Genomic DNA, 11,054 nt, shown 5'->3' with positions numbered 1-11,054 from the left:
TATTTCCCTCAAAGTGTGAGATTACAGTCACAAAAGTAAAGAAGGAAAAGTTTATTTTTGGCTCACAGTTTGAAGATACTGTCCATCATTGCAGGAAAAAGTTAAAGAAGCAGGTATTGTGTTCATCACATTGTTTTAGTCAGGAAGCAGAGATGGATAAATGCTAGTTTCAGCAAGTTTTCTCGTTCTTATGCAGTTAAGAACCCAAGCCCAGGAAATGGAATGGCACTGCCTACTTTTAGAGTTGTTCCTCCCACATCAATTAACCTAATTAAGATATCCCCTCATGGGATGCTCAGAAACTTGTCCTTATTTAAACAATCTCCCATGGGTGTGCCTAGGGGCATGTCTCCCATATGATTCCAGATCCTGTTAACTATCAACACTAACCATCACATACTGGAATGACCTATCTTTATACCCAGATCAAAGATCAGATTTTAAAAATGGACACTGGTATTAATATTAGATAATGTATCAACATTAGATAACTAACAAAGTAGATAAATCTACTTGCTTTGTAAAAAAAAAATAGCTATAAAGAAATTGCAATAGGATGAAAAAACAGTCCACAAAACTGGAGAAAAATATTGCCAGGTATACATCCAGAGGAATAGTGACAAGAATACGCAAAAACTCAAAAAAAAAAAAAAAAACTAAAAACCACAAAACAAACAAAAATTTAAAAGCTAGGCTACATAACTAAAAAGTGAGAGATCTCAGAGGAAGAAATACAAATATCTGGGAACACTGTCTATTTCCTTAGCCATCAGAAAAAAATACAAATTAAAACATATAAACTGTTGGAAATCATTCTTAGCTTTCTCAAAAAAAAAACTCTTAAATTATAACTATCATCTGAAATTATATAACACTATATAATGATCATATGACACTATATAACACTTTTAGCCATATATGCAAAGGACACTTTACCTTATGACAGGGATACTGCCACACCCACATTCACTGCTAACCTATTCATAATACCTAGGAAACAGTGATGAATGGATAATGAAAATGTGATACATATACAAATGGAATTTTATTCAGCTGTAAAGTAAAAGGAAATTATTAAATTTGCAGGGAAATTGATGGAACGCAAAACTGTATACAAAGAGATAACCCAGGCCCAGAAAGATAATGCTACATGTTGTTTCCTATGTGTGGATACTGGTTTTCACTCTTTAAGTTCTGCTTGTTGAACATGGAGTACTGATGGAAGCCAAGAAACGGGCTAAGGGACATGGAGCGGAGTTACTTGGATGATGAAAGATAATAGATAATAGATAATGATAAAAGGAAAATAAAAGAGAGAGAATATAGCAAGTGGAAATGTTTAAAGAAAAGGGCATGTGCTCTGGATTGGAGAAGGGTTAACAGTCCCAAGTATGAAATACTCCACAGGAGTAGGTAGCAGAGGGTCCAGAAGCCTACAATAATATGAACTCTTCCCAATACTGTTGGTTGCCTAGCAGAACTGGAAGATAAGCTCATAATACAAAAGATACAACACACCTTCACTGTAAGAAAGCATGCTGGCACCGAGCTTCGTGCTGGCTAGCATCTGAAACACCAGAGGCTGCTGAGAGAGAAAGGAATCGTGGTTGGTCTTAATTAGTTGTGAACCCCATGGACCAAAAGTCCAATTTGATGAGAAGATATGCCAACCTATGCAATAGTGGTATGACTGTTGTGGAATAACCAATAGTCCACTAATTGGATTTGAGTCTGGTTCCATGGGAGGAGGGTATGTGGAGTCAATTCAAACCTGGTACAGTATGTCCAGCTAACACTCAAGATTTGAAGAGGTCACAAACCCAGGTAGGGAATTCAGTGTTGATATTTAACTAAACTGACACAGTAAGTAGCAACTGCCTTCTAAATATCTATTACCACAGACAAAAGTTAAAATAGCACAATTCCAAATATTAAAAAAATATGAAAATGAATATCCTCTTTTAAAATAAAGCAAATCAGTAATTACCTGGGTCTAGGGTAAAGGCATTGTCCATAAATTGGCTAGAGGACCTTAAGGAAAAGCAAAAATGTTCTATGTCTTGTTTGTGGTAATTAAATAATTGCATACATTCAATAGAAACTTTATAAACAGTTTAACTTTGTGGCTTTGTGCACACAGGTTATACATCAAGAAAGTTGCATTTAAAAAACTGACCACTGAGCACAGTGGCTCACACATTATCCGAGCAATTAGGAAACTCAGGGAGGTTGTTGTGAGTTTGATGCCAGTCTAGGTCATCCTAGGCTACAAAAAATTTTTAAAAAGCATATTACTATGACAAAAAGATTATTTACAAATTTCACACCAAGGAATGATTAAATTATCTATATTTTAGTGTACTGATCTCCTAAAATGTTATGCTTCTTTAAAAAGAAGCAGATATTCAGAATTATAATTAAACCATTTGTGAATAAATTATATATAAATGGTCTTCCTTCACCCTAGTTCTAAAATGTGCTCTATTGTTAAAAAATGAAGAATCACCATTTTATTGTAGATAAAGTGCACTATTTCATTGTAACTTACATAATGGACCACTCTTTAGAGAAAAGAAATTCTTCTCAACTCAAATATTATAATAATAGATGTACATTAATTTAAAATTCCACTTCTAGAGCCAGGTGGGGTGATTCATGCCTGTAATATTAGCACTCAAGAGGCAGAGGTAGGCAGATTATTATAAATTTGAGACCAGCCTAGGTTATTGTCTTAGTTTTCCATTGCTGTAATAAAGATTATTATGAAAAGCAACTTGGAGTCTGGAAGGATTTAGTAGGCTTACTTATGTCAGGTCATAGTTTATTGATGGAAGCCAAGACAGTAACTCAAGGTAAGAACCAGGCAGGAAAAATATTGGATCACTAGCTAGAGCTTATTTATGATCCATAAGCAAGGGGTAAAGAGAAAGAAAACTGAAAATGGTACAGGAAATCTACCCTCAATGACAGATCACCAACAACAAGGCCACACTTCCTAACTCTTCCCAAAGGAAATCCTGTATCTCTGATGCCAAGGGACTTAGATGACTCATCCCCTTCTGATTCGTTGACATCAACACACTTCTCTTTCTTGGGTTGGTTCCACTAGTCTTCTTTAGAAGATAAGCATAGGTCTGACATCTCTAACATCTTGGGGTCTCTAAGACAATCCACGTTAACTTTCACATCTTTACAAAATGGTCTCTCAAGGCCTCCACTCAGGAACTTCCCTACCATATCCCTGACCTCAGGGTCTTTCCTTGACCATGAAGGAGGATTCCATAACCCCTTTACTCTAGTATCCTTCTTGACTCTAAAGCCAGAAACACATGGCTGAAACCAAAACTGTTAAGTCCTGCTATTAGCCTGTTGTAGAACCTGGTCTGCTCCTTGAATTTCATTTACATAAGTTTTGATTTGTTGTTGCTCTCTAGGGACAATAATTTCTAAGGCCCACTCCTTTCAAAAGTTGCAGAATTCACTGGGTGGGGTCGTGCCCTGAGGGTACCACTTCCTTTATTCCATTTCTCGTTATTTCACCAAGACTCCAACATTAACTTGCCTGGTTCTGTTTTTTTTTTTTTTTTTTCTCCTCAAATTATACATTTACTATTTATTTTTACCTCACTTGCTCTTTTCCACTGTACATCTGCATAAGAGTACCCATGAATAAACATAAATACAGTCAATATTAGGCTGCCTTGAAATCTCTTCTGCAAATAATTAGACCCAAACTCTTCAATTTAGACTCATGTGGATTCTTAGGGCATGGGTAAAAAAAAAAAGCCACATTCTTTGCTAAATATTCAAAAATGGTTTTTAGCCTAGTTTCTTAAGTTGTTCCCCTCTGGGACCTTTTGGGCTGGTTTCCACAGTATATATTTCTTTCAACCCTATTGTCTTCCAAGATCCTACTTAGGATGGCTCACTAAGTCCCACTTATAGCATTCAACTGCTTTCCTAATCAAAAGTCCTCAAGGCTTCCATATTCCTCCAAAAAAGAAACACACATACACACACACACACACACACACACACACACACACATACCATACATGGGCTGGTCACAGCAGTACTCCACTACAGGTATCAACTTCTATGTTAGTTACTTTTCTATTGCTATGACAAAGTACCATAACCAAGGCAACTTGTAGAAGAAAGCACTTAATGGAGGCTTATCATTTCAGAGGGTGAGTTCATAGCCATCATAGCATCATAGTGGTAAGCATGGCAATAGGCAGGCATGGTGCTGGAATACTAGCTGAGAGCTTACGTCTGATCCACAAGCAGGAGGCAGGACACACACTCACACACACACACACACACACACACACACACACAGAGAGAGAGAGAGAGAGAGAGAGAGAGAGAGAGAGAGAGAGAGAGAGCTAAATGGGAATGATACAAGAATTTGAAACCTAAAAATTTACTCTCAGAAACACACTTCCTCCAACAAGACCACACCTCCTAATCCTTTCTAAACAGTTCCACCAATTGCAGACCAGATATTTAAACATATGAGTCTATGAGGGGCATTCTCACTCAAATCCCACATCATATAATGTCACTTGTGTGTATTTGATATTAGAACTGACCCCCTTGGTATTGAATAATCACTCTCAACATTCCTTATTTATTTTTTTGAGGGTTGGGTCCCCAAGATATTTCCACCCTCCATGTCTATTGGTGACATTCTTGTTGAAGATTTATTTAGTTAGCCATGGTGTTGACACTTTATAAGTGTAGCTTCACCCTGTAGTGTTTTTGTTTTGTTTTGTTTTGTTTGTGTATTGGGAGTGGGTATGGTGTGTGTGTGTGTGTATATATATAGAGACATGTATATTTTTTAGGAAAATGTAATCACAGGTCATCTTCCTCGATTGCTTTGATTGTTTCTCTGTTGGAGACCTGTGACTCAGCCCTGCTGATAGCAAGATGTCTTCTGGAAATTGGGTATCCTGCCCCCAACTTCAAAGCTACAGCTGTTATGCCAGATGGACAATTTGAAGACATCAGCTTAACTGAATACAGATAAAAATGTATAATATTCTTTTGCCCTTTTGATTTTACTTTTGTGTGCCCCATTGAGATCACTGCTTTCAGTGATAGGGCAAAAGAATTTAAGAAACTCAACTGCCACGTGATTGGAGCTTCTGTAGATTCTCACTTCTGTCCTCTGGCATGGATTAATACATCCAAGAAACAAGGAGTATTGGGACCCATGAACATTCCCTTGGTATCAGAACCCAATCGCACCATTGCTCAGTATTATGGAGTCTTAAAGCTGATGAAGTTATCTCTTTCAGGGGTCTCTTTATTATTAATGATAAAGGTATCCTTTGACAGATCACTATAAATGATCGTCCTGTTTGCTGATCTGTGGATGAGATTCTGAGACTAGTCCAGGCCTTCATTTCACTGACAAACATGGTGAAGTGTGCCTAGCTGGCTGGAAACCTGGCAGTGATATCATCAAGTCCAAAAGAGCAAAGAATATTTCTCTAAGCAGAAGTGAGCACTTGGGGCCATTTTTCTGCCAGGCTGCCCCCCCTCTGGTTGCAAATAATGATTATATAAAAATGAAAATGGGACTACTGGAAAACAAATAATTAGACAGATATTAACTATAGGCAGCTATGTCCTAGAACCTCAAAACATAGAAAAGGCCTTGTTTTCAACGTCACAGATACTGGAAACAAGAAAGCAATCCTGTATAGCCCTTAGCTCTCTTAAAATATTACAAAAAAAGAGCTTGAGGGATAGCTCAGCCACTAAAGGCTAGGCTCATAACCAAAACTTTACAAAAAAAAATGCAAATGTTAGAAATAAAACTTGCCTTACCATCCTTGGCCCTACTTGGCCCACTGCTCTGGATGAGTGGCCAGAGCACAGGTCCACCACCCCCATCCTCTCCTTGGCACTTCCTGGGTTGGCTCTGCGCATACTGGACCTGCCCCTCCATGCAGGACCATCTTGAGCCTGCCCTCGCCTAACCTTTGGTCTGCTTGCCTGCTTTCTGCCTGATGTGAGTCTAGGACCTAGGCTGAATCCCCCCCCACCTGCATCCTTTCCTGGGAACTCACTTGGTTAACTCCATCATCTTGACACCCCTATACCCTTGGCCTGAGTGGCCCAGTCCTGGTACTCAGGACCATCCACTGTCCCAAGTCTCCTTCCCCTCATCCTTGGCCCTGCTTGGCCCAATGCTCAAAGTGAGTGCTTGGCCAAAGCAAGGGTCCAACATCTCCACCCTCCACTTGGAACTTCTTGGTTCATCTCTGAGCATATTATATTGAACACGCCCCTCCACATGAGACCAACTGGAGCCTGCCCTAATCTGACCTCTGTGCCTGCCTTCTTCCTGAGCCCGGATGGAGGACCATCCACCATCCGGAGCCTGCCCTCCCCTCATCCTTGACCCTGCTGGGTCCATTGCTCAGAGGTTGACTCTGAGCATGCTGGACCAGACCCTCCATGCAAGACTATCTGTAGCCTGCCCTCACCTGACTTTTAGGCTCATTCGCCTGCCTTCTGCCTGAGTGCTTGAGACCATCCTGAGCCTGACTTCTCTACATCATTGGCCCTACTGTGGCCTCTGCTTGAGAGACCTCCAAGAGTGTTCAGACCATCCAGAGTTACTGACATCAAACTCCTAACCCACATATGTCCACATGGAGACCAGGGTAGAAAGAGAGAGAGAAAGAGAGACTCCACTAGAAGAAGCCATGGGAAGACAGCAATACAAGGAAACACTAAACAATAGAAAGATCAGTATGACACCACCAGAATCTAGAGACTCTACACCAAATAGACCTTAACACACCAAAGCAGATGAAGCAGAAGAGAATGACCTAAAAAAGAAAATAACTTCATGAAAATGATAGAGGCTCTCAAAGATGATATGAGAAAATCCCTTAAAGAAATGGAAGAAAAAACAAACAAACAAAAAATGGAAGAAATAGAGGAAAAGACCAAGCCAAAAAAAATGCAAGAAATGAAGATATCTCTTAAAGAAAGCAAGGAAAACCAAGAAAAAAACAATCAAACAGATGAAGGAAACAATTCCAACAGTTCAAGAACTGAAAACTGAAATAGAGACAATAAAGTAAACACAAAATGAAGGAATGCTGGAAATAGAGAAAGCATAACCATCAGAATACAAGAGATAGAAGAGAGAATCTCAGGCACTGAAGATAAACTAGAGGAAATAGATACATTGACCAAAGAAAGTCTTAAATCCAATAAATCCTTACCACAAAACATCCAGGAAATGAGAGACACCGCGAAAAGGTCAAACCAAAGAGTAATTGGCATAGAAGAAGACAAAGAAGCCCACCTCAAAGGTGCAGAAAACATATTCAACAAAATCATTGAAGAAAACTTTCCCAATCTGAAGGACATGCCTATGAAAGTACAAGAAGCATACCAAACACCAAATAGACTGGACCAAAAAAAAAAAAAGTCCCCTCATCACATAATCAAAACACCTGACATACAGAATAAAGAAAGAATGTTAAGAGCAGCAAAAGAAAAAGGACAGGTAACATATAAGGCAGACCTATCAAAAATATACCTGACTTCTCCATGGAAACCCTGAAGGCCAGAAGGTCCTGGATAGATGTTCTGCAAGTCCACGGATGCCAGCCCAGGCTACTATACCCAGCAAAACTCTCAATCACTATAGATGGAGAAAACAAGATATTTAATGACAAAGCCAGATTTTCACAATAAGTATCTACAAATCCAGCCCTACAGAAAGTTTTGAAAGGAAAACTCCAACCCAAAGAAGTTAAGTATGCTGACAAATATGTAGAAAACAGATAGTCCCACTGCACCAGAAACCAAGGGTAAACAAAAACAAATATATTCACAATACCACTGCCAACAACAAATCTAAAACGAACAAGCATTAACAATCAATGGTCCTTACTCTCCCTCAACATTAATGATCTTAACTCGCCTATAAAAAAGCTAACAGGCTAACAGAATGGATACGAAGACAGAATCCATCCTTCTGCTGCATACAAGAAATACATCTAAGCTTCACAGACAAACATTACCTCAGGGTAAAGGGTTGGGAAAAGATCTTCCAATCAAATGGACCCGAGAATCAAGCAGGTGTGGCTATCCTAATATCTAACAAGTTAGACTTCAAACCAAAATTAATCAAAAGAGGTGAAGACGGTCATTTCATATTCATCACAGGAGAAATCCATCAACACAAATTCTCAATTCTGAACATCTATGCCCCAAATACAAAGGCACCCACATTTGTAAAAGAAATGCTACTAAAACTCAAACCTCACATAAAATCTCACACACTTATAGTGGAAGAGTTCAACACACCACTCTCACCACTAGACAGGACCACCAATCAGAAACTCAACAAAGAAACAAAAGAACTAACAGAAGATTATGTCTCAAATGGGTTTAACAGATATCTATAGAACATTTCATCCAAACACAAAAGAATATACCTTCTTCTCTGCTCCATATGGAACCTTCTCTAAAATCAACCACATACTAAGTAGTATAACAAACTTCAATACATACAAAAGAATTGGAATGGTCCCCTATATCTTATCAAACCACCATGCTTTAAAATTGGAATTCAACAACAACACAAATCGCAGAAATCCTGCAAACTCATGGAAACTGAACAATGTTCAATTGTACCACACCTGGGTCAAAGAAGAAATAAAGAAAAAAATTAAGTACTTTCTAATATTCAATAAGAATGAGGACACAACATACCCGAACTTATGGGACACCTTGAAATCAGTGTTATGAGGGAAGTTCTTTGCACTAAGTGCTCATATGAAGAAAACAGAGTATACTCACATTACAGAATTATCAGTGCAACTGAAAGTCTTAGAACAAAAAGAAGCAAACTCACCCCGGAAGAGTAGACACCAGGAAATAATCAATTTGAGGGCTGAGATCTATAAAATAGAAACCAGAAAAACAATACAAAAAATCAATGCAACAAAGAGTTAGTTTTTCAAGAAAATCAAGAAGATGGGAAAACCTTTATTGAAACTAACAGAAAGCAGAGAGCCAACATGCAAATTACAAAATCAGAAATGAAAAGGGGGCATAATGACGGCCACAGAGGAAATCCAGACAATTTTCAGTCATATTTTGAAAACCTGTAGTCCACAAAATTTGAAAATCCAAAGGAAACGGACAAATTTCTGGATAACTATCACTTATCAAAATTAAATGAAGAACAGACAAACAACTTAAATAGACCTATAACCCCCAATTAAATAGAAGCAGACAACGAAAGCCTTCCAACCAAAACAAGCCCAGGGACAGAGGGCATCAGTGCAGATTTCTACCAAAAATTCAAGGAAGAGCTAATACCAATACTCATCAAATTGTTCCACACAATAGAAACAGAAGGTTCATTACCAAACTCTTTATACCGGGTCACAATCACCTTGGTACCCAAGCCTCACAAAAACACAACTATGAAAGAAAACTACATACCCTGATGAACACTGATCACTGATCCAAAAATACTCAATAAAATACTGGCAAACTGAATCCAAGAATACATCAGAGAAATCATCCACCATGACCAGGCTTCATCCCTGGGTTGCAGGGATGGTTTAACATACAAAAATCTATCAATGTGACCCACCATATAAACAAACTAAAAAAGAAAACCATATGATCATCTCCCCAGATGCTGAAAAATCCTTCGACAAAATTCAACACCCTTCCATGATAAAGGTCTTGGAGAGATCAGTGATAGCAAGAACATACCTAAACATAATAAGAGCAATATACAGTAAACCAACATCCAACATCAAACTGAATGAAGAGAAGCTTAAGGTGATTCCTCTGAAATCAGGAACAAGACAAGGCTGCCCTCTCTCTCCATATCTCTTCAATATTGTACTTGAAATTCTAGCTAAAGCTATAAGACAACAAAAGGAGATCAAGGGGATCCAAATTGGAAAGGAAGAAGTCAAGCTGTCTCTACTTGTAGATGATATGATAGTTTACATAAGCGACCCGACATAGTCTACCAGGGAACTCATACAGCTGATAAACACCTTCAGCAAACTAGCAGGATACAAGATAAACTCAAAAAAAAAATCAGTAGCCCTACTTTATTCAGACGACAAAGAGGCTGAGAAAGAAATCAGAGAAACATCACCCTTTACAATAGCCACAAACAACATAAAATATCATGGGATAATGCTTACCAAATAAGTGAAAGTGAAAGACTTATATAATAAGAATTTTGTGGCTTTAAAGAAAGAAATTAAAGAAGATACCAGAAAATGGAAAGATCTCCCATGCTCTTGGATAGGTAGGATAAACATAATAAAAATGGCAATCTTGCCAAAAGCAATCTACAGATTAAATGCATTCCCCATTAAAATCCCAGCACAATTCTTCACTGAACTTGAAAGGATAATAATCAACATTATATGGAAAAACAAAAGACCCAGGATAGCCAAACCAACCCATTACATTAAAAGAACTTCAGGAGGCATCACCATCCCTAACTTTAAGCACTACTACAGAGTTATAGTTCTGAAAACAGCCTGGTATTGGCATAAAAATAGACAGGTAGACTAATAGAATCAAATTGAAAATCCTGATATTAACTCACATACCTGTGATCCCCTGATTTTTGACAAAACAGCTAAAAGAATATACTGGGGGGAAGGAAAGGATCTTCAACAAGTGGTGCTGGCACAATTGGATGATGGTCTGTAGAAGAATGCAGATAGACCCATGTCTATCACCATGCACAAAACTCAAGTCCAAATGGATCAAAGACATTAACATAAATCCAGCCACACTGAACCTCTTAGAAGAGAAAGTAGGAGGTACCCTTGAACAAATTGGTATAGGAGACTGCTTCCTGAACATAATTCCAGTAGCACAGACACTGAGATCAACCTCCTCAAACTTAGAAGCTTATGTAAGGCAAAGGACACAGTGAACAAGACCAAATGGCAGCCCACAGACTGAGAAAAGATTTTCACCAATCCTACATCCGACATAGGGCTGATCTCCAAAGTAAACAAAGA

The 11,054-nt window shown here is 38.4% G+C and overlaps 1 pseudogene; it reads left to right on the top strand.

Moving 5' to 3' along the window:
• The first annotated feature begins 4,951 nt into the window (after positions 1–4,951).
• On the top strand, positions 4,952–5,539 carry LOC127217122 (peroxiredoxin-1-like; annotated as a pseudogene).
• The last annotated feature ends 5,515 nt before the right edge of the window (positions 5,540–11,054 follow it).

The sequence above is a fragment of the Phodopus roborovskii genome, unplaced genomic scaffold (genome assembly GCF_943737965.1).
Source record: "Phodopus roborovskii unplaced genomic scaffold, PHOROB, whole genome shotgun sequence".
Taxonomy (NCBI): domain Eukaryota; kingdom Metazoa; phylum Chordata; class Mammalia; order Rodentia; family Cricetidae; genus Phodopus; species Phodopus roborovskii.
The sequence above is the reverse complement of the archived record's forward strand: the minus strand, read 5'-3'. Positions and strand labels throughout refer to the sequence as shown.